Below are 21,677 nucleotides of genomic sequence, written 5' to 3' on the forward strand. Positions count from 1 at the left end.
ATCAACAACCAATGGCTTCTCTTATCAGCCAATAGAAAAATTTCTTGTATCGGCCTTCAAGAAGGTTTCTTGTATAGGCCAATCAACGCGCACTTGTTTCCTTTATCGGATAATCAATGATTAGTGCCCACTTTTATCAACCAATAAACGGCTAACGACCTCCAATATTAGCCAGTCAATGACAAGTAGCCTTGTTTGTTAGCCAATCACTAATGTGCTAGTTCATCATGACAAGTGGTTGCTGCCCATCACATTGACCAATCATAACCTGGGTGGGCGACTAATATTTTTCTAACCCACCAATCACGCCCTCAAAACAGGCCTGACCAATTACAAAACACTGACGAACAAGATTACCAACCCGTTGAGGAATCAGGAAGACCTCAAAAACAGGATTACCAACTACAAAACCAACAAGTAAGCCCTTCAAACCAGGACTGCCAACCTACTGACCAATTATACATGATCTTCTGGGTGTCAACAAAACATCAACGACAAACAACTTTCTTTCCAGGACACGAAACAAAACTTCCTCTTTAAATAACGAACGACAAAAAACACAGACATCTCGTTACGGTGTCAGCATTGCCAACACAACCCCCTCCACCCCCCTCGTGATAAACAGCCTCCTTTGTGGGTGTCAGGGTTGCCAACTAATCAATCAGCCGCTCGCCTCCCTTCAAATTCTAATTGCCAAAATATCATCTAATTAAATCATGATGGACAACGTGTCTCAAAGGCAATTTCCCAGACTCTAATAACCTACCGGCCAATACCTTTCATAAATTCACCGAACACATCAATACACAAATGAGAAGTGCAATATACAGTATACCTCAGGAGTATATCGGGTATGGTATATTGAAGGTATAAACAAATCGATATATCATATACCCTCAGGATTATATCGGATATAGTATAATAATAACGTCAATATATAACACCGCAAAGAGTATATCAGTATGTCGACCTACAGAAAGAAATAATGTATCAAAATAAATTAAGACACATATACTAAATAAATTACCAGAAGAATAAATACAACAAATACAAAATAAAATATAAAATAAATCACTGGGAAATATTTTATCCGCCAATACAACGCATATTACAGCGACATAATTAACCTCAAAATTACAAAATATGTTGATGAAAAAAAATCGGCCTTTCCCTCAACGAATCAATTTACCCAAAAAAAAAATATATACATGAAATTAAAAATGAAAATATAAAGAAAAATGTGAAAGTAAATTATCATACATCGACGCTCCAGGAAATTAATGTATCGCGCAGCGTGATGAATGTATGCAAAATACACTGAGAATACATAACCACGTCACAAGATACAGTACAGTACATCCTTAGTATTGAGAATTACACTATTATTTTATACACATTCGCTTCATACACGAATAATCGATAAATTATGAACTAATACAACAACAAAAGCTAATATTACCCAAAAATACATTTATGCAACGCAGAATACACTAATGATGTATGTAATAAATTTAATAGACGCGGAATTGTATAATATCGTAGGAAGAATACAGTAAGTCACATCATAACATATCTACATACAGCACAGTGTTTACACATAGAGTAAATAAACATTAGACGCTTCAAGCACTGATAGAGGTTAACATATCCAGCCCTGAGTGAACCCATGTAGTGTATAATACAGTACAAGAATACAAAATACAGTAATACAAAAAAAATTGCCACGTTATAATGCAGAAGGCAGTGTTGCAGCGCGAAATGCAACACTAAATTACAAAATACAGTGGTGCAGCGGAACATACAACACAACTACAAAATGCAGAGGTGCAGCGTCTACATTAATACAACGTGAAAATCAACGATGTAATGCTAAATGCATTTACCCATCGTTAACTACAGCGATATAAAGCCAGCTACAGCGATACAGAGCTAACTACAGCGATACAGAGCAACTACAGTGATACAGAGCTAACTACAGCGATACAGAACAATCTACAGCGATACAGAGCTAACTACAGAGCAACTACAGCGATACAGAGCTAACTACAGCGATACAGAACAATCTACAGCGATACGTAGCTAACTACGCGATACAGAACTAACTACGGCGATAGGTAGCTAACTACAGCGATACAGAGCTAACTACAGTGATATAGAACTACAGCGATACAGAGCTAACTACAGCGATACAGAACTAACTACAGCGATACAGAGCTAACTACAGCGATATAGAACTAACTACAGCGATACAGAGCTAACTACAGCGATACAGAACTAACTACAGCGATACAGAACTAACTGCAGAGATAAAGCTAACTACAGCGATTACACAGCTAACTACAGCGGCACAAGGCTAGCGACAGCGATATGAGCTAACTACAGCGATATGGAGCTGACTACAGCAACAAAATTACTGCAGCGATACAGAGCTAACTACAGCGATACAAAACTAACGATACAAAACTAACTACAGATACAGATACAGAACTAACTACAGAGATACATAACTAACTACAGCGATACAGAACTAACTACAGCGATACAGAGCTAACTACAGCGATACAGAACAATCTACAGCGATACGTAGCTAACTACAGCGATACAGAACTAACTACAGCGATACAGAGCTAACTACAGCGACTACAGCGATACAGAGCTAACTACACTAGAACTAATTTCAGATACAGAACTAACTACAGCGATACAGAACTAACTACAGCGATACAGAGATAAGCTACAGCGATACAGAGCTAACTACAGCGATACGAACAATCTACACACGAGCTAACTACAGCGATACAGATACAGAGCTAACTAAAGCGATACAGAACTAACTACAGCGATAATGTTAACTACAACGCTACAAAGCTAACTACAGCGATACAGCTAACTACAGCGGTACAAGGCTAACGACAGCGATATAGAGCTAATTACAGCGATATGGAGTTGACTACAGCAATACAAAATTTACTACAGCGATACAGAGCTAACTACAGCGATACAGAACTAACTACAGCGATACAGAACTAACTACAGCTATACAGAACTAACTACAGCGATAGAACTAACTACAGCGCGATACATACAGAACTAACTACAGCGATACAGAGATAGCTACAGCGATACAGAACTAACTACAGCGATACAGAAATACAGCGATACAGAACTAACTACAGCGATATAGAGCTAACTACAGCGATACAAAACTAACTACAGCGATAAAGCTAACTACAGCGATACAGAGGTAACTACAGCGATACAAAACTAACTACAACAATACAAAACTAACTACAGCGATACAGAGCTAACTACAGCGATACATAGCTAACTACAGCGATACAAAGTTAACTACAGCGTTACAAAGCTAACTACAGCGATACAGAGCTAACTACAGCAATACAAAACTAACTACAGCGATACAGAGCTAACTACAGCGATACAGAACTAGCTACAGCGATACAGAACTAAATACAGCGTTACAGCGATGCGGCGCGGCCTACACTCACGATACTCTAAATAATTTTATATAGTCGAATGAAAACACATACGACATCGGTGAGCCATCAAGAGCCTCACCGCAACACAGGTCAAATTAATTTAACTCTGAAAGACAATGAGAGAATCCTCCAAAGTCAGAATACATAGATACAACATGAAATACATCTATACCGGACATACTGTAACACGGGGAACACCTTGGATGTAACACGGGGAACACTTTGGATGTAACACGGGGAACACCTTGCATGTAACACGGGGAACACCTTGGATGTACAGTAACACGGGGAACACTTTGGATGTAACACGAGGAACACCTTGGATGTAACACGGAGAACACCTTGGATGTAACACGGGGAACACCTTGGATGTAACACGGGGAACACCTTGGATGTAACACGGGGAACACCTTGGATGTAACACGGGGAACACCTTGGATGTAACACGGGGAACACTTTGGATGTAACACGGGGAACACCTTTCGAATATAGAATAGAGCAAAGAAAAAAGAGGACATCGATAAAAATTAAAATAAATCAGGAAAAAGATCAAAATATCGGTGAACATAGAAAACATCGATGCAACAAGAATTCATGGATAAGAAGTAGAGACTATCGATGAGCTTGCAACACTGGTAACATCCTTCTAATGTAGAATACATTGATACAACAAGAATTGCACCAGTTAAAGCGTAGAATACATTGCCTCAACACACGATAAAAACACTGCAACAAAGCTACATCAATGCAAAACAATATATCAATACAACATGAACACAACACAGACTTACAACATTGCAACGTGGAATATAAATTTGCAACACATATTCCATCGTTCAGTGCAACGTAGACATCATCCTTTGCAACAGAACACGTCAAAACAACAAGAAAACATTAGTGCAACGCAGAAAACATTTATTAAAAAGCAATATAATACAATAAAAAATAAATACACCAAGAATAAACTACATCGACAAAATTTAGAGCACATCAAGTGACGAAGGGAAAGTTGACAGAACACACCAAAGACAGCGACAAGGTGGACAGTGCGGCAACTAAATTACTGTCTGTATCAGCGTTGAATACACCGAGAAATGCGGAATACATCCAGAGAACACGGAATACATCCAGAGAACACGGAATACATCCAGAGAACACGGAATACATCCAGAGAACACGGAATACATCCAGAGAACACGGAATACATCCAGAGAACACGGAATACATCCAGAGAACATCAAGAGAACACGGAATAACTCGAAGGGAAACAAAATACATTAAGGTAAAATAAAATAAATCGAGGGGAAATAAAATAAACCCCGGGAACAAAGAATAAATCAAGAAACACAAAATACATCACTAAACCAAGAAAACACTTGACTACATCGCTGGACGATACAAACTACACCCAGGATACATTACTGTATCAGAATAAATCGGAGTCACGTGTGTCGATACTACAAAAAAATACAGCCAAGAAATAAGGAATACAGTGATCAAATTCGAAAATATATTCACGTTAAACAGAGAATAAATACAGCTAAAATACAAGATACATCAATACAACTCAAGACTACATGACTGTATCCGGGAATACACTGAGGCAATACAGACCATACGGATGTAACACTAATACACAGACGGTACAGAATACAACAACAATGCGGAATAAATCGACAATACAAAATACATCTCTACAGCAGAAATACATCACCACGAACACACACAACATCACCACGAACACACACTACATCACCACGAACACACACATCACTACGAACACACACTACATCACCACGAACACACACATCACCACGAACACACACACACACACTACATCACCACGAACACACACAACATCACATACGACCACGAACACACACTACATCACCACGACACACACTACATCACCACGAACACACACAACATCACCACGAACACACACTACATCACCACGAACACACACTACATCACCACGAACACACACAACATCACCACGAACACACATACTACATCACCACGAACACACATACTACATCACCACGAACACACATACTACATCACCACGAACACACACTACATCACCACGAACACACACACTACATCACCACGAACACACAATACATGGTTGGAGGGAAGGGAACACAGCCTCATCACTGGCGGGGCGGGGCGAGAGGCGAGGCTGAGCACTAACACACCGAAGCACTTACTCTTGTGTATAATTCACCTAGTGCAGTCCATTATTTAGAAACCCATTGCGGGACCCGATTTGATTGACAATACATCCATTACCCGCACAGTCCCCCCCACCACCACCACCACCACCACCAACCATCAACCACCATCACCACCACAATTCCAGTCCCGCCGTCGCCACCACAATCGACACCACTTTTTCAATCCTGCCACCGTCAACACACTCAACTCCCATCACCACCACATACATCATCATCACCACCACCACATACATCATCATCACCACCACCACATACATCATCATCACCACCACCATCACATACACCATCACAACATACATACCATCACCACCAATCATAGAGAAACATCATAAAACTGACTGAAGAGATAGTGCCATTGGTAGAGACTCACGTAAATGATGAGCTTGAGGTGAGAGACTCCCGGTGAGAGACACAGAGAGAGAGAGAGAGACACGGCTTCTGGTGAAAGAAAGAAGCAACGTCCAGAGAGAGAGAGAGAGAGATACAGAGAAAGATTCAACGTCGAGAGAGAGAGAGATAGAAAGATCCAACCTCCTGAGAGATAGAGAGAAAGATGCAACGTCGAGAGAGAGAGAGAGAGAGAGAGAGAGAGAGAGATGCAACTTTGAGAGAGAGAGAGAACAGCAGAATATAATAACCACGTGAGGAAGACTCCAACATTAAGGAAGCGTGGCTACTCCGCCTTGCTCAACACCACGGCAACTGTTCAACACACAACTCTGCCCCGGACAAACTCAATACTGCAGGTGGTGGCGGCGGCAACCTTGTTCCTGATCAAATATAACCTGCACGGCAACAAGAACATCGGTATGGAACGAAAAAAAAATGATATATAAAAAAGAGAACATGTCGAGGGAAAAATAACAAGGGAGGAACGAGGAATACGCATGTACGGTCATAAGAAACAACTTCAATGGTAGATTTTAACACGAAGGTTGATACACAGGTAAGAGAAATCTAGTACAGGTATATTGGTTTTTTGTTTTTTTCTTCACCTTTTGGTTCTTTTCTCCACTACATGTGTTGAGGCGGCGTACCAGCGTTATGTATGAAGAAGGAACTGACGGTGTCTCAAAAGGCTGTTGACACTGTGTGCTGAAACTTCAAAAACTTGCCGATAACACTTGCTGAAACTTATGCTTTACCGTTGACAGTGCCTTAAACTCGTACCTCACCCTTGACACTCGCGAAGACTCAAGCTTACTGTCTATATTGTCTCTCACACTAAGCTTTTACTGTTAGACACTGTCGCTAAATCTTAAAATTACCATTTGGCACTTAACAAAAATCTAAGCTTACCGTTGGCACAGGCCTTCAGAAACGCCAGCTTAAGTTATTAGTTTATTGTGAAGGACAGGAAATTACCGGAGGATAACACGACAACTTGATAACGCTTGATGACTTTTAGGCGAGAGAGAGAGAGAGAGAGAGAGAGAGAGAGAGTGTGTGTGTGTGTGTGTGTGTGTGTGAGAGTGTGTGTGTGTGTGCCTCCTGTAGTGGGTAGAGGATATTACTCTGGTCATTCATCCATCTAGCATCCATCTTGCCCATAATCTCAAATTATACGGTGTCACCCATCCCTGCCTTAGTTCGCCTTTACAATCATCCACCCCTGCTCTCATCCACCCCCAGCCCTCATCTACCCTTGTCCTTTTCCACCTCAGCCCTCTTCCACCTCAGCCCTCATCCACCCCTGCCCCCATCCAACCCTACCTTCACCCGCCTCTGCTCTCTGCACCCACCCCTGTCCTCAACTACCCATGTCCTCATCCACCCTTGCCCTCATCCACCCCTACCCTCATCCACCCCTGCCCTCATCCAACCCCGGCACGGCTGACCCAGGGCCCAATGCGTACTTGTTTCATCACTTAACTTTACAATTCATTGGCGACATGTATCAAATAATTACATTTGCATAAATCCCACGCGTAAATATTAATAAGTTGATTGATTGGTTAATTAACTAACATAATAAATTTAATTTTGGCTAAATAACAGAATTGCAGCTGAACTGACCGGGCATTTTTTTTTTTTTTTTTAATATTTTGAAGTTTGGGGGAAAATTGATTTGATGAATAGTAGATTAGCTGATCAATGATGGGAAGAGACGCCCACTGATTGGCCAGCACGGGGCCCTCTGACGTCATACTGCAGATGACGAAAGAGCCCGGCTGGTAGGGAAATTCCGTTCTCCGTACCCTGAATTTGGGTCATTACCGCAGAGAAAAAACCATATTTGAACCATCACCCATAACACGTGTGCCATATATCACTTACCTTCGGATAACACTATGGAGTAAAGACAGATTAAGAGGCGTCATTATTTTGTGTGTATAAGAGTTAAAACACTATCTGATATATGCGGTTGTTATTATTTCCCCCCCATATATAATTGTTAACTATATCAGACTACAGTATACAAGGTATGCTGTGGAAGTGGTCATATAAGGGAATGGGAAAGAGAAAAGGAAAGGGGGGTTAGGAAGAGAAGGAGGGAGGAGAAGGAAGAGAGGGAGGGGGGAGAAGGAGGAGATGGAGGGGGGAATTTCACTGTATTCGAAAAAATTACTGTCTTTGGGCTCATCAACATCATCACTATCATCCTCAAATACTCTTAAACATCACTATTTCATCAACATCACAACCCTAACCAGCATCATCACCAACAACATCACCACCATCAACACTAACATCAATACTAGCATCACCTACGACAGCAATTAACTTCGCCTCCCTCCCTCCCTCCCCAACAAAACCTACTTTTCAACATCCGCATTTCACCCCTTCAACCCTAGCTTAAAAGACCCAATAAGAACTGGCCGAGCCCCTTGTGTACGAACAAGTCCTCTACTCCCCAATGCTCTCTCTCTCTCTCTCTCTCTCTCTCTCTCTCTCTCTCTCTCCTGCTTCTTGCTCACTCCCACTGTTCTTCACTGGGGGGCATTGCTTGCTGAGTGGACAATGAAGCCCTATTCCTGTCCATGCGAAGAGATCCCGGTACGGTATTAATGTTATTCTAAGACCCCGGTATTGTTATTCTAAGGCCCCGGTAGTGTTATTGTAAGACCCCGGTAATGTAATTCTAAGACCCCGGTAGTGTTATTGTAACACCCCGGTAATGTAATTCTAAGACCCCGGTATTGTTATTGTAAGACCCCGGTATTGTAATTCTAAGACCCCGGTATTGTTATTGTAAGACCCCGGTATTGTAATTCTAAGACCCCGATATTGTTGTAATTCTAAGACTCCTATATTGTTATTCTCAGACCCCGGGATTGTTAATCAAAGTCCCAGGTAACGTAATTCTAAGACCCCAGTTTTATAATATTATTACCCCGGTATTGTAATTCTAAGACCCCGTTATAGTAATTCTAAGACCCCGGTATTTGTAATATTCTAAAGGACTCCTGTACAATAAAGGCGTTGTGAAATTAAGACCAGTATCTATTGCCGTGTTATGGAGCCAACTAAGACCCAGCACTATTTTTTTTTTCAAGACCTCGGTGCTGCGGCTGTTATATTGTATAGGCGTTACAGGAGTTGTGACGTTACTGTAAAGCTCCAATAGTCAACGTTATCATTCTTATCTGCGATGTTCTTATTAAATTCTCAAGGCTGTTATACCAGTCTGGTGCCACCTGAGAGAGGCTGTATCCAGTCCCCGCCGCCCACTGTACTGACTCATTCCAGTCGCCGCCGCCCATTATATTATTCCCCCACAGTCTCCGCCGCCCACTACACTGCCCTCACCCACAGTCTCCGCCGCCCACTACACTGTCCCCACTCCCAATCTCTGCCGCCCATTATACTGCCCCCACACACTCTCCGCCACCCACTATACTACCCACCCACACACTCTCCGCCACCCACTATACTACCCACCCACACACTCTCCGCCACCCACTATACTACCCACCCACACACTCTCCGCCACCCACTACACTGCCACACCCTATATCAGCCGCAATAGGGTGTATATTACCCTAAAACGCCACATGAAGAGATATAAACTATGTGATTTTGACGCATTGCTTGTCGGGTAGTGCATTCAACTTAACCACTGAACACATGCAATATAATCCACGTATAAACAAGACGATTTTATGATGTCTTAACGTAAGGGTCAGTATTGCAGTAGCCTCTCTCTCTCTCCCTCTCTCTCTTTCTCTCTCTCTCTCTCTCTCTTTCTCGTCATTCTCTTTCACGCAAATTTCAATCACTTAATATTTCTCTCTCTCTCTCTCCCTCTCTTTTACGATATATTTATTTTTTCCATCTTCCCCTTCTCCTTTTGTCCCTCTTCCTCCTCCTCCTCTACGTGCCTCTCCTCCTCCTCCTCCTCCTCCCGTGAGACTAATTTCCCTCTCACATATCCAAAGATTATTTTTCCCTTCTGATTTAATGGAATTGATTTATAATAATAACTACATTTCCTCCTCCGCCGCCTCTTTTTTTTTCCCTGTCAATCTTTTTTTTCCCTTATGTCGTTCCTTCGTATTTTCTCTTATTATCGTTCTTCTTCTTCCGTTTTCTCTGATTCTACATTAAGTCTAATTACCTACTCCCTCCTCTTATCTTTCGTTCCCTCGACCTCTTTCTCTAAGTCAATCAATCTTTTTCTTCTTTATTAGTTTTCTTTAATCTCTCTCTCTCTCTCTCTCTCTCTCTCTCTCTCTCTCAAGTATTTATATCAGTCAATCTATCTCCATCTATCTATTTATCTTTGTCTTTCTATGTCACTATTCATTCACGTCTTCATCAATCTCTGCGTCTCTTACCACTACTACTACTACTACTATTACTACTTCCACTACTACTACCACCGCTACTACTATCATTACTTTTACATCCTTAATATTCAAATTATTCAACAAACTTACTTACTGAATCTAATAAGTTACACGTACCTGAGCACTGCACCTTTCATTACTTACCTGAGAATTGCGCCGCCCATTAATTACCTGAGAATTGCGCCGCCCATTAATTACCTGAGAATTGCGCCGCCCATTAATTACCTGAGAATTGCGCCGCCCATTAATTACCTGAGAATTGCGCCGCCCATTAATTACGGCATCTGAGCACTGCAAAACCCATTAATTACAAGAGTACTGCGCCATCCATCAATTACCATACCTAAACACTGCGCAACCCATTAATTACCTGAGCACTGCGCTTCACAGACCCCATCAATTACTTAATTTTTAACCAAACTATTCGTCATTATAGAGAATTTCACTTTTCTCTTTTACGGGAAAGTTTTCGCTAATTGCTCCAGTTCCCTCCTTTCCCTCCCTCTCTCTCTTTCTCTCTCCTTATCAATCTACACACCCATCTCTTTCTCTCTCTCCCTCATTATCCGTCAAGAACACGTATCCTATTTTTACCAGGTACAATTCTTCCTTGGCCCTTCTTCTCTCCTTCCAGTCCTCATTATTAATCAAATTTCTCTCTATTCTACTCTCTCTCTCTCTCTTTCTCTCATTATTTTATTTTTACTCCCACGTTTAGTTTGCAGTTATGTCATTAAATCCTCCAGTTTTTCCCCCCTCCTCATTCCTCATTTCCTTATTCTCTATCTATTTCTCCTCCTTTTCTTCCTTTTCAATTCCTCCTCCTCCTTATTCCTACGCCAACTCCACTTACTCCCAATTTCCCACATGTAAGTCGACTAGCATTGTTAGTGTGACGCGTGGAGTGTGTTAGGGTTATGTGGTGTGACAGCTAGTGTGACGCAAGAGTGTGTGGATGACGCAAGAGGTGTGTTACAGCTATTGTGTTGTTAAGACAGGTGTGTTACGGTTGGGTGGTATGACGGCTTGCATTCAGAGTGAGGTGTGTGTGTGTGACGGGTGAGGTGTGTGTGTGTGTGTGTGTGACGGGTGAGGTGTGTGTGTGTGTGTGTGTGACGGGTGAGGTGTGTAGGACGTGTGTGATGATGGGTGAGGTGTGTGTGACGGGTGAGCTGTGTGAGGGAGGCAGGAGGTCCTGAGCTCGGGGTTACTCGCCCGCAAGCAGTTTAATGGGACGCCCCGCCCCCACCTGCTCCCCACCCTCGTTATCACCCTCGTTATGGGAAGGGGAGAAGTAGGAAGGGGGAGTGGAGAAGGGAGGTAAGTGTGTGGAGGAAGAGGAGGAGGTGGAAGAGGAGAAAGGGAGAGGGACATGGGGTGGGGAAGAAAGCAAAGAAAGAGGAAGAGTGAAAGTGTATGTATGGAGAAGAGAGGTGGAAGGGGAGACATGAGGAGAAGAAGAAATGCAACGGGAGGGAATGAGTGAAAGGAGGAGGAGGAGGAGACAGTGTGAAGGAAGACGAATATGAGTGTAATTGGTAAAGAGGAAGGTGTGGGTGTATGTGTGGGGTGAAAGAGAGGGAAGGAAGACACTTTCCTCCTTCTTTCTCTTTCTCCTTCCCTCCCTCCCTATAAAAGAGGAAAGGGAAGGAGTACAGAGGTTTAGGGAGATCAACTTCATATCAGTTTATGTCTTCCAGTAATAATGGTGTTTTAAGAGGGAGAGTTAATGCCTTTAAAAGCTCTGGGGACTATTGGTGGTGGTTAATGTTGTCAATGATAAGGTCTCTCTCTCTCTCTCTCTCTCTCTCTCTCTCTCTCTCTCTCTCTCTCAGCCCCAATGACTGCCAGAGTAAGTAAGTCACAGTCCCCAGGTGGGCATCAATTCTCGTCTGGTGTCGACTGGCAGCCTCGGACATCAGACAAAATCGTATTGGACAAAACTCCATTCGACATATTCCCATCAAACTACTTTATTTATTGCTGGACAAAACTCTATTAGATAATATTCCCATCAAACTGCTGTGTTTCCTGTTGGACAAAATCCCAGCCAACAAACACATCAACGGGACCAAACATCGCCCTGTCAAGTAGTGTTTTTGTTCTGTTATCCTGTTTGGTAAAGTATAGTTTATAAGGTTTAGTTTAGGGTTAGGTTAGGTTAGGTTAGGTTAGGGTACATTAATTAAAGTACCGGTAAAATAAATTAAGATTAGGTTAGGTAAGTGATGGTCAGATAAGATTAATTAAGACTAATAAATACTATTTTACAGCTTCAGGTTATGTTAGGTTACGAGTCCCACACGTTCACCTAGGCTACACCGGGTAGGGTTCAAGGTGTGCTAGGCTACACTCTGTTAGGCGAGAGTTTGTCCGACAGCCGGCAGTTCGACACTCGCCAGCCGGGCCGTTATGGCCGCATTACGGTAATGTCCTCCAAAAGCCGATGGATAATATTGGAGGAGCAGCCGTACAAGTCGCCATTATCTCCACTTTACTCACGCTAATGACCGACACTTGATTATGACCACTGCTGAGGCTTCCCCCCCCACACACACTCACTCACGCACGCACGCACGCACGCACACACACACACGCACGCACATACACACACACACACACGCACGCACGCACGCACATACACGCACGCACGCACGCACGCACACACACACACACACACACACACACACACGTGAAGCAGACACATACAGGGATATATTTCGTACACCTACTGGAATATTCCTAACCCAGTAATAATATATCCCTGCTATATTTCAGGTGTAATATGGTCTTCCGTGTTCAACGATTGAAATATTCCAATCGTTGAAGTATCAGATTTATTCTAACTGCTTCCAATCACCGGAAAACCACGCTTAAATTTGACTAAACGCAGCATTAATGTTTATTCTTTCCAATCACCAGAATATTAAAAGATATATTTATCCAAGCTCGGAGATATTTATTCTTAAAAAAAAAATTCATATTGTTTGTTCTAGATTAATCACCAGATAATAGGATGTAATTCTTATTAAGCACTGTCGTGTTTCTACGGATCAATTATACCGGTTGATCCGTGTGTGTATATTTTAACCACATTGTGAATGCTTAGCTAGCCAATCACTACAATGTTTTGATATTAAGTTGACTAATCACTGCAATGTTTTGATACGGAGTTGACCAATCACTGCAATGTTTTGATATTAAGTTGACTAATCACTGCAATGTTTTGATACGGAGTTGACCAATCACTGCAATGTTTTGATACGGAGTTGACCAATCACTGCAATGTTTTGATACGGAGTTGACCAATCACTACAATGTTTTGATACTAAGTTGACTAATCACTGCAATGTTTTGATACTAAGTTGACCAATCACTGCAATGTTTTGATACGGAGTTGACCAATCACTGCAACGTTATCATGCTATGGAGTTCTGATGTTAAAAGACAAACCACGGCAATGTTTTTAGGTTTATTCTAACCAATCACATTAGTATTAAGTTAATTCTCTCTAATCACCACCTAATCACTAATTTTCATATTCCATTAATGTTTTTTGATTAGATTTCTAGTAATGATTATGACGATCAGTGACATTAGCTATTACCATCAAATCTTCCTCTCTTGTTTGTTGCATCCGTAAGTAATTTTAATACACAAATCAATTAATCAAGGTTTCCCCTGTATGTCTGAGGGTTGGCGACCACGGCCCTCCTCTCTAAACATCTTCGTGTCTGAGGGTTGGCGACCACGGCCCTCCTCTCTAAACATCTTCGTGTCTGAGGGTTGGCGACCACGGCCCTCTTCTCTAAACATCTTCGTGTCTGAGGGTTGGCGACCACGGCCCTCCTCTCTGAACATCTTCGTGTCTGAGGGTTGGCGACCACGGCCCTCCTCTCTAAACATCTTCGTGTCTGAGGGTTGGCGACCACGGCCCTCCTGTCTAGACATTTTCGAGCTGTCTTTATCATTCCTATCAGACTTAGAACATTCCGGGACCAAAACCTTATAATTTCAGCCATCCATCGTAGTCTCTTGTCTTCTCCCTTGCTCCTCTTCCCTTCACTTCCCCTCCAACCGTAATTATATGGCCAGAATATCTCAGTACATAAACAACTTTTTAATTGCCTGACCCAAAGTATCTCCTTGAGTCAATAAACATATTTTAACAGCAGCTGTGAGCCACTAAAACTCTGTCGTGTTCATTCAACTATATCTTTCAAGGTTATCACGAAAAATAAACACGCGGGCCATCCTCAATATCAAGAAACTTAACCTAACCAAACTCTCTCTTCATCAACCCGTCCTGCTGTCAGAACTGTATCCATGCATCCCCACCCCCACTTCATTCATTCATTCCACTTATTCCTCCTTCCCACCTGCCTTCCCTCATCTCCCTCCTTCCCACCTGCCTTCCTCCATCCCTCCCCCTTCCCACCTGCCTTCTCCATCCCTCCCCCTTCCCACCTGCCCTCCTCCTCCCTCCCCTTCCCACCTGCCTTCCTCCATCCCATTCTGCCTCCTTTTCCCCATGATTTCTATACTTATCACTACCCTCCCCAAGCTATGAGACCTCCTCCTCCACCACACCAATATATCCCTCCAACACTATATACCTAAGCACCCTCTCTCTCCCCAACACCTACCTCCCCAGCACTCCTACAACTCCATCCCAACACCACCCTTTCCCCCACTCATACCTATCTACTTATCCTCCCCTTCACCCCTACATATCCTCTCTCACCCCACCATCAACCTCCATCCTAGCACCCTCTACCTCTTCCAGCCCCACCCTCCACCATCACCCCCTTCCCACCCCCCCGCCACAAACCCATTAGCGTCTGATTCTTGTGATAAATGTTTACAAACATAACCATCCAAGGTTGAGCCCATTAGCTGGGCTTATTGTTACAACACACACACACACACACACACACACACACACACACACACACACACACACACACACACACACACACACACGAGATTAAGTGATGGTTGATGAATGAGTAACAAGTGTTGAGAGAAACAAATGGTAGATGACCAATGAATAAGTGAAGAGCAACGGACGAGTAACAAGTGATGGGTGATGGTAATGGGTGAGTCCAGCTATGGGAGAGGTAAGAATGGGGCGCGAGAGGATTACATGTAAAATGCATGGAGAGAATGGGAGGGAGGGGGCGACTATGTTAATTCTACCATTAGGCTACCAGGTGCATGCATGGGCGATGGAGAGGGAAAGGGAGGAGGAAAGACGAGGGGAGGGGAGGGAAAGGAAGGAGGAAAAGTAGAGGCGGAGGGAAAGGAAAGTGGGATTTCTCCATAACTACCGCCATTCTTCAATAATTAATTTACACACCTGCGTCTCAGTACTCACTCTATATCACTGTATGTGCAATTACCTGCCCTCAGTACTGTATAGCACCTATTGACTTCAAAACATTCACGTCTATCATAAAGTGCTCAATAACCTACATAAACCCGACTAAAATATACTATTAAATTTATTATATTCACCAATAACATATAATTCTTAACATCACAATGGTACACTAGAGGTGGACGTTCGCTTGCGAATTTGTACATGAATCAGGTCAAGCTACAGTATTTAAGTTAAGATCAAGTACAATACAGGTATATTACTTGTGGAATTGATATTTTATTTCCCCCCTTTAATTATTACAAAAAAATATCTAGGTCCGCCATAATGTAATAAAACTAAATCAACATTCTAAAGTGTCCTTAAAGCACTGAGTAAAGTTCAAATATAATGAAACAGTACATCACACAGACTAATTACCATGAAAGCTACTACCTGTACCTGATTTGAATATCTACTCAAAAGTATCAGTAACGAACAAATATATACCTGAGGAATTTTTACTACGACCCTTTCAGTATATTACAAATAATCAATTAACACTTAGGTGATGGTCCCCTTGGTATAGTGTAGGGGTCAACGGCTCTAAGTTTAATATGGAGTTAACGAGCGGACCACAGCAACACAGCCACACATGATAATTTTATAGAATTCGGGGAAAAGTGACGGAATTCGCAGCCACTGCAATTTGAAGCGGATTCACTCAATTCACCACGAAAACGCAGAACAAACTTTTTGCATAAATAAATACAAAACGCATATGGAAAGGAAAAAATGATGTGGCCGCATACATTTCCACTGACAAACGCTAAAGGAAAATGTGAAGATTTCTCTCTCATATTTGCTAAGCATCTTTCGGGTCCTCGGGATTTTGGAGTTATACCATAATAGAGCGCCACCTCTGGCAGAAGGCGGGCGAACAGTTATCTGGTATAGCTTCTATAACCATATCGTCGCGGGATGAAGGGATCGCCAGGCATTGTTGGATAGCTTGGGTTGACGCTGACCTTTGTGTGACGGGTGACGTAGTGATGCCTGTGTAGTGGAGGCAGCTCTCAGGGATGTCGTTCTCCCTCACGATAAACGAGGATTGAAAAAAAAAAAGGCGAGATAAATAGGAAACTCGGGCTAATGGACGTGTGTTTACCTGAAGATGAAACAAACGACGCTACTGAGCCTCATTAACTCACACTCAATTTTCACTTATTAAAAAAAAAAACTAAACACTTGCCTCGTTAAATTTTCCTTCCCTAAGTATTTCTATTACGAACACAATTATGACAAACAAATCGCCAAAACGATATAACAAAAGATATATATTTTAAGTCATCGCTTCATTACGGTTTGACGAAATAACGCTAATGTAGTTTTTATTCAGTTTCAATGTTTGATTCCTTCCGTCTACCGCCAACAGTACCACCACTCAGCCATTATAACAATATTTCTTATCACCGCTACCTGGGATCCCACTGTCACCATTAATTACCACCACCACCATCTCTACCATCATCCACCAATGAACAACTACCATAAATATGTAAATGAACAATCAACATTCCTTCTCCACCGACATAGCCACTAGACACAACCACCACCATTATCACACTACCACTACTTCCACAATAAACCTCCACCACTACCACTATTCCACTAATATCAAATCAAATCGTTACCAACACACTACCACTAAACCCACCACCACCATACCACACTCCCACCACCACCACAATACTACCACACCCCCATCACCACGACAAAGAGTCAACTGAGGCAGTGTTTGTGAGCGAGGATGTGAATATATCAGCTGTGTGGTAACTACATCCATCGGCCGCTTGTGCTGTTCTTGAGGTGTGTTGACGGGCGCCGGGATACCTTACTCACCATCACGTGGGTAAGACGGCAGTGGGGAGGTGGTGTGGGGGGAAGACTTGAAGGGGGAGGGGAGGGGGAGGGGAGGAAGAGGAGAAGGAGAATAAGTGTGTGTGTTGTGTGAGAGAAGGTGAGGGAGTGAGAAGGAAAATACGTGAGGGAGAGTGGAAGGGAGGGACGAAGAACGAAAATACTAGAGACAAGAAAGTGGAGAGTACAGGGTAGAAGGGTTGCTGAAATGAAGAGAGAGAGAGAGAGAGAGAGAGAAAGGGAAGGATATGGGAAGGGGGAAAATAGAGAAGGAAGGGTGGAAAGGGTGACGGAAGAAGGTAGATGAGAGACGATAACACGGGAGAGAAGGAAAGGGTGCTGGAAGGAGAAGGAATAATGTGTGGAGAGGAAAGATGGAGGAGATCACGAGGTAGGAGGGAGAGGAGGTAAGGCAGGACGAGGTAGGAGGAGGTGAGAGAGGTAGGGGAAGGTGAGAGAGGATGGAGAGGTAGGGGAAGGTGAGAAAGGATGGAGAGGTAGGGGGAGAAGGAGGCTGGAAGGATTGAGGAAGCCAGGAGGCAGCCAGGGATAATACAACTTCCTTGTTAGTTTTGGTGATACCTACACTGGTCATTATATCACATGACTCGCTTGTTAGTAACGCAGAACGAACTAGGTAGTGGTCGTGGAGAAAGAGGGGAGGGAAGGAGGGGGATGGACGGTAAAGACGACGGGTGATAGACGGATAAGAGGGACTCGGGAAAGGATGAAGGGGAGGGGGTGGGGGTCGGAGATAGTAGTGCGTCATTTGTCTAAGATGATGATGATGATGATGGTGGTGGGTGCTGCCGTCATTAGCACCCATCACGGACTTGTTAGTGGCGTCAACATCTTCATACAAGAGGAGATCCCCGGGTGGCTGCCTGACGTGGCTGCTACAAGCTCGTCAAGTCATCGTCCGAGGGGAGGAGAGGTGGTGGTGGGTGTTGGTGGTGGGGGAAGGAGGGGGGGGGGAGGTGGCCGCTCCTTGCTGGTTGGCCGGGTGTGTGGAGACGTAATGATGGTAATTCAATTGTTAGCGCAACAGATTATAGTGATGTTGGGAGACCGCGATGGACCCGGCTCATGAACCTCAAACCACGGTGGTCAGTGTCCAGGATGTTACGAGTCATAATGATGATGATGATGATGATGATGATGATGATGATGATGATGATGATGATGATTGGCAGAAGAATGAAAAAACCAACTTTAGTGGTGGATGGTTAGTGGACGTTATTCGTGGTGGCAGTAAGGTGGTGGTGGTGGCAGCAGCGGAGAGTAGAGGTACAATAGCGAACGGTGTATGTTGGAGAGAAGAGGAGGGTGGTGGTGGTGGTGGTGATGATGAGAGACGGTGGTGTCAGTGGGAGAGGGTGAGGAGGGTGAGGGCGGACAGTGGTGGTGGTGGTGATTACTAAGAGGAAAGAGGAAGAGCAGAGAGCAGCAGTGTGTCGCTTGTGAAGAAACAGTAATAGATGCAGAAGTAACAGAGAAGAGAAGCAACAACAGAAACGCTAATACAAGAAGCAAAGGGAGATAAGCAGAAACGGGAGAGAGCAACAGCAGCACTAAACAGCAGACAAGAACAACAGCAGAGAAGCAGAAGCAGACAAGCAGCAGCAGCAGGGATAGCAGGATGCGTGGCGGCTTTGATCTCGCCCTAACGTCGCTGGTTAATTAAGTCAATTTAACTGGGTATAATAAGGGATAGCGGATGTTTGTGCTGCATGGTGGGGGAGGGGCGGGGGGCAAATCCAGCAGGGGGAATGGACCAGAGGGATTTATTAGTGCCCTAGAGAGAGAGAGAGAGAGAGAGAGAGAGAGAGAGAGAGACGTAAACAGAACAAAACAAGATAAATCCCATCAAACTACAAGTGACAAACGTAAACTAACAGAACTAAGGTTAATAAAAAAGAAAATAAAGAGGATAAAGAAGTAATGTGAACAATAACAAAAACACAACATTTCTCCTCAAGAAGCGACGCAAAATAAAGAAAACTAAAAAAAAATAAACATACGTCATCATTAACACGGTAACATTTGGTCGAGCGATTCCGTCTGAGTTGAGAATTTGAATGACACCGGGAGGGAGGGAGGGAGAGAGGGAGGGAGGGAGGAACAGATGGCCCTCCACCACCTGGCTATCTTGGGTGTGACCAGCTGTCAGCCTCCAATAAAAATAACTCCTAATTGTGTGTATTAACAGTAAAAAGAAAATTGGGAGGCGGTTAATTACTATCATTGAGTGAACAAGTTTGCTTCACGGTGGTCGACTCATAATTCTGTGATTATCTTTGGCTGAAGATAGGTAGAGAAAGAGGGGGGGGGAGGGAGGGAGGGAAGTTAAGAAAAGGCGGAGGAAGAGAAGGATTAGGTATACCGTCGACAATAAGAAGAAGAGAGAGAGAGAGCTGAAGAGGAGGAGGAGGGGAACAAGCGGAAGAAATATATCAACGACACCAAGACGGAGGAAGAGAATTGAGAGAGGGAAGCACACGATACGAAAGGAAGAGGAGCAGCTGGAGGATTTACGCTGTAGGGGGAACTGTTAGGTGAGCGTGGTGGAGAGAGAGAGGGGAGGGGGTGGGGGGGAAAGAGGGAGGGAGAGGGAGGGAGAGGGAGGGAGGAATAACGTAGGTGCTGCAGGTTCATCCCCAGACATATACGTGCCGGGGACATCTTCCATTTAAGGGGGGGGGTAACGCGTGTACTTGAGTCTAATTACTTCTCCCGCCGCGGTAAAGCCCCGGTGATGGGTGTGTCGCTCTCACCTTACGGGCCCTCAACACACACACACACCACTTTCTCCCTCACTCTCCCACCACCACCACTCTCGCCCTTACTACTGCGATACTATATATATAAAACACTTATAATAATTCATCTTTTAAGTATTCAAATCTTCTCACGATGATAATGATCTGTAGTCCTTTGATCCCACGACGTTACAAGGCAATCGGCAACTCTGGGAACGTATTCGACGCGGTTAAAACATACTGTGCAATGCTAAATCGTATTCGGCAATGGTAGAAAAAAAACGTTCAGGGAGTTGAGTAAAGATATAAGGTACTGAGAAACTCTTAAATGAATACGGCTGCGCTATGAGGTATATAATTACCCAACGGTAAAATACATGCATCTGTTGCCACAAGGCTAAAACTCCCTATACTCATATTCACAACGTTAAAACTGTCCAATTATCGGCTGTCGCGTCGCTAAAACCTATTAATTTGCCAATTTTATGAATTCGATTTCTGAACACTCGGATCGAACAAAATTTCGCCAGTGGATTTCTATTTCATCTCTATAATCTTTGACGAATCCAATTAACGCGCGAGTCTTACCTAAAACTAATACAAAAACATGCTTTATTTTTCTTTATTTTAGGGGCCACGTTTAATCAGAGAGTTTCCCGATATAACTAATGGATATTTAGCTCGAGTGAAGGATGTTGTTTGGGAGATTAAACTGCATGGTGCACCAAATAACCAACAAATCTTGACCTCTCTTGTTACGATTTCCTTCCTATGTTATAAAGCTCTTCACCACTTTAAGTAACTAATATTTCACAAGACATCGCCAATACAGTATCCCTAAGGTACTATACGTAACATTTTCTAATATTTGTTTTCTAATTGACATCGGCAAATATTTTAACAACCAAGATATTCCTTCTCTTGTTTCTATTGATTAGTGAGAGGTTATGTTTCCCTTCCAACCTGCAGGTAGGTATAGCGGTTCATGCACCTATTGATTACCCGACCCGCTATTCAGACGTCATGGGAACTAACACAAGCCAGCGCCTAATGATAGTTATAAACTTCCAGTGCTGTCAATTATAAATTCCTGACGCCTTATAGCTTAAGACACA

The 21,677-nt window shown here is 43.2% G+C and overlaps 1 protein-coding gene across 4 annotated transcripts in view; it reads right to left on the reverse strand.

The window, feature by feature from the left end:
- LOC121875690 (insulin gene enhancer protein ISL-2B-like) overlaps positions 1 to 21,677 on the reverse strand; it is a 317,957-nt gene that overhangs the window by 285,379 nt on the left and 10,901 nt on the right. The gene's annotated exons all lie outside the window — the stretch shown is intronic.

This window comes from Homarus americanus, unplaced genomic scaffold (genome assembly GCF_018991925.1).
Source record: "Homarus americanus isolate GMGI-L3 unplaced genomic scaffold, GMGI_Hamer_2.0 scaffold55524, whole genome shotgun sequence".
Classification (NCBI taxonomy): Eukaryota; Metazoa; Arthropoda; class Malacostraca; order Decapoda; family Nephropidae; genus Homarus; species Homarus americanus.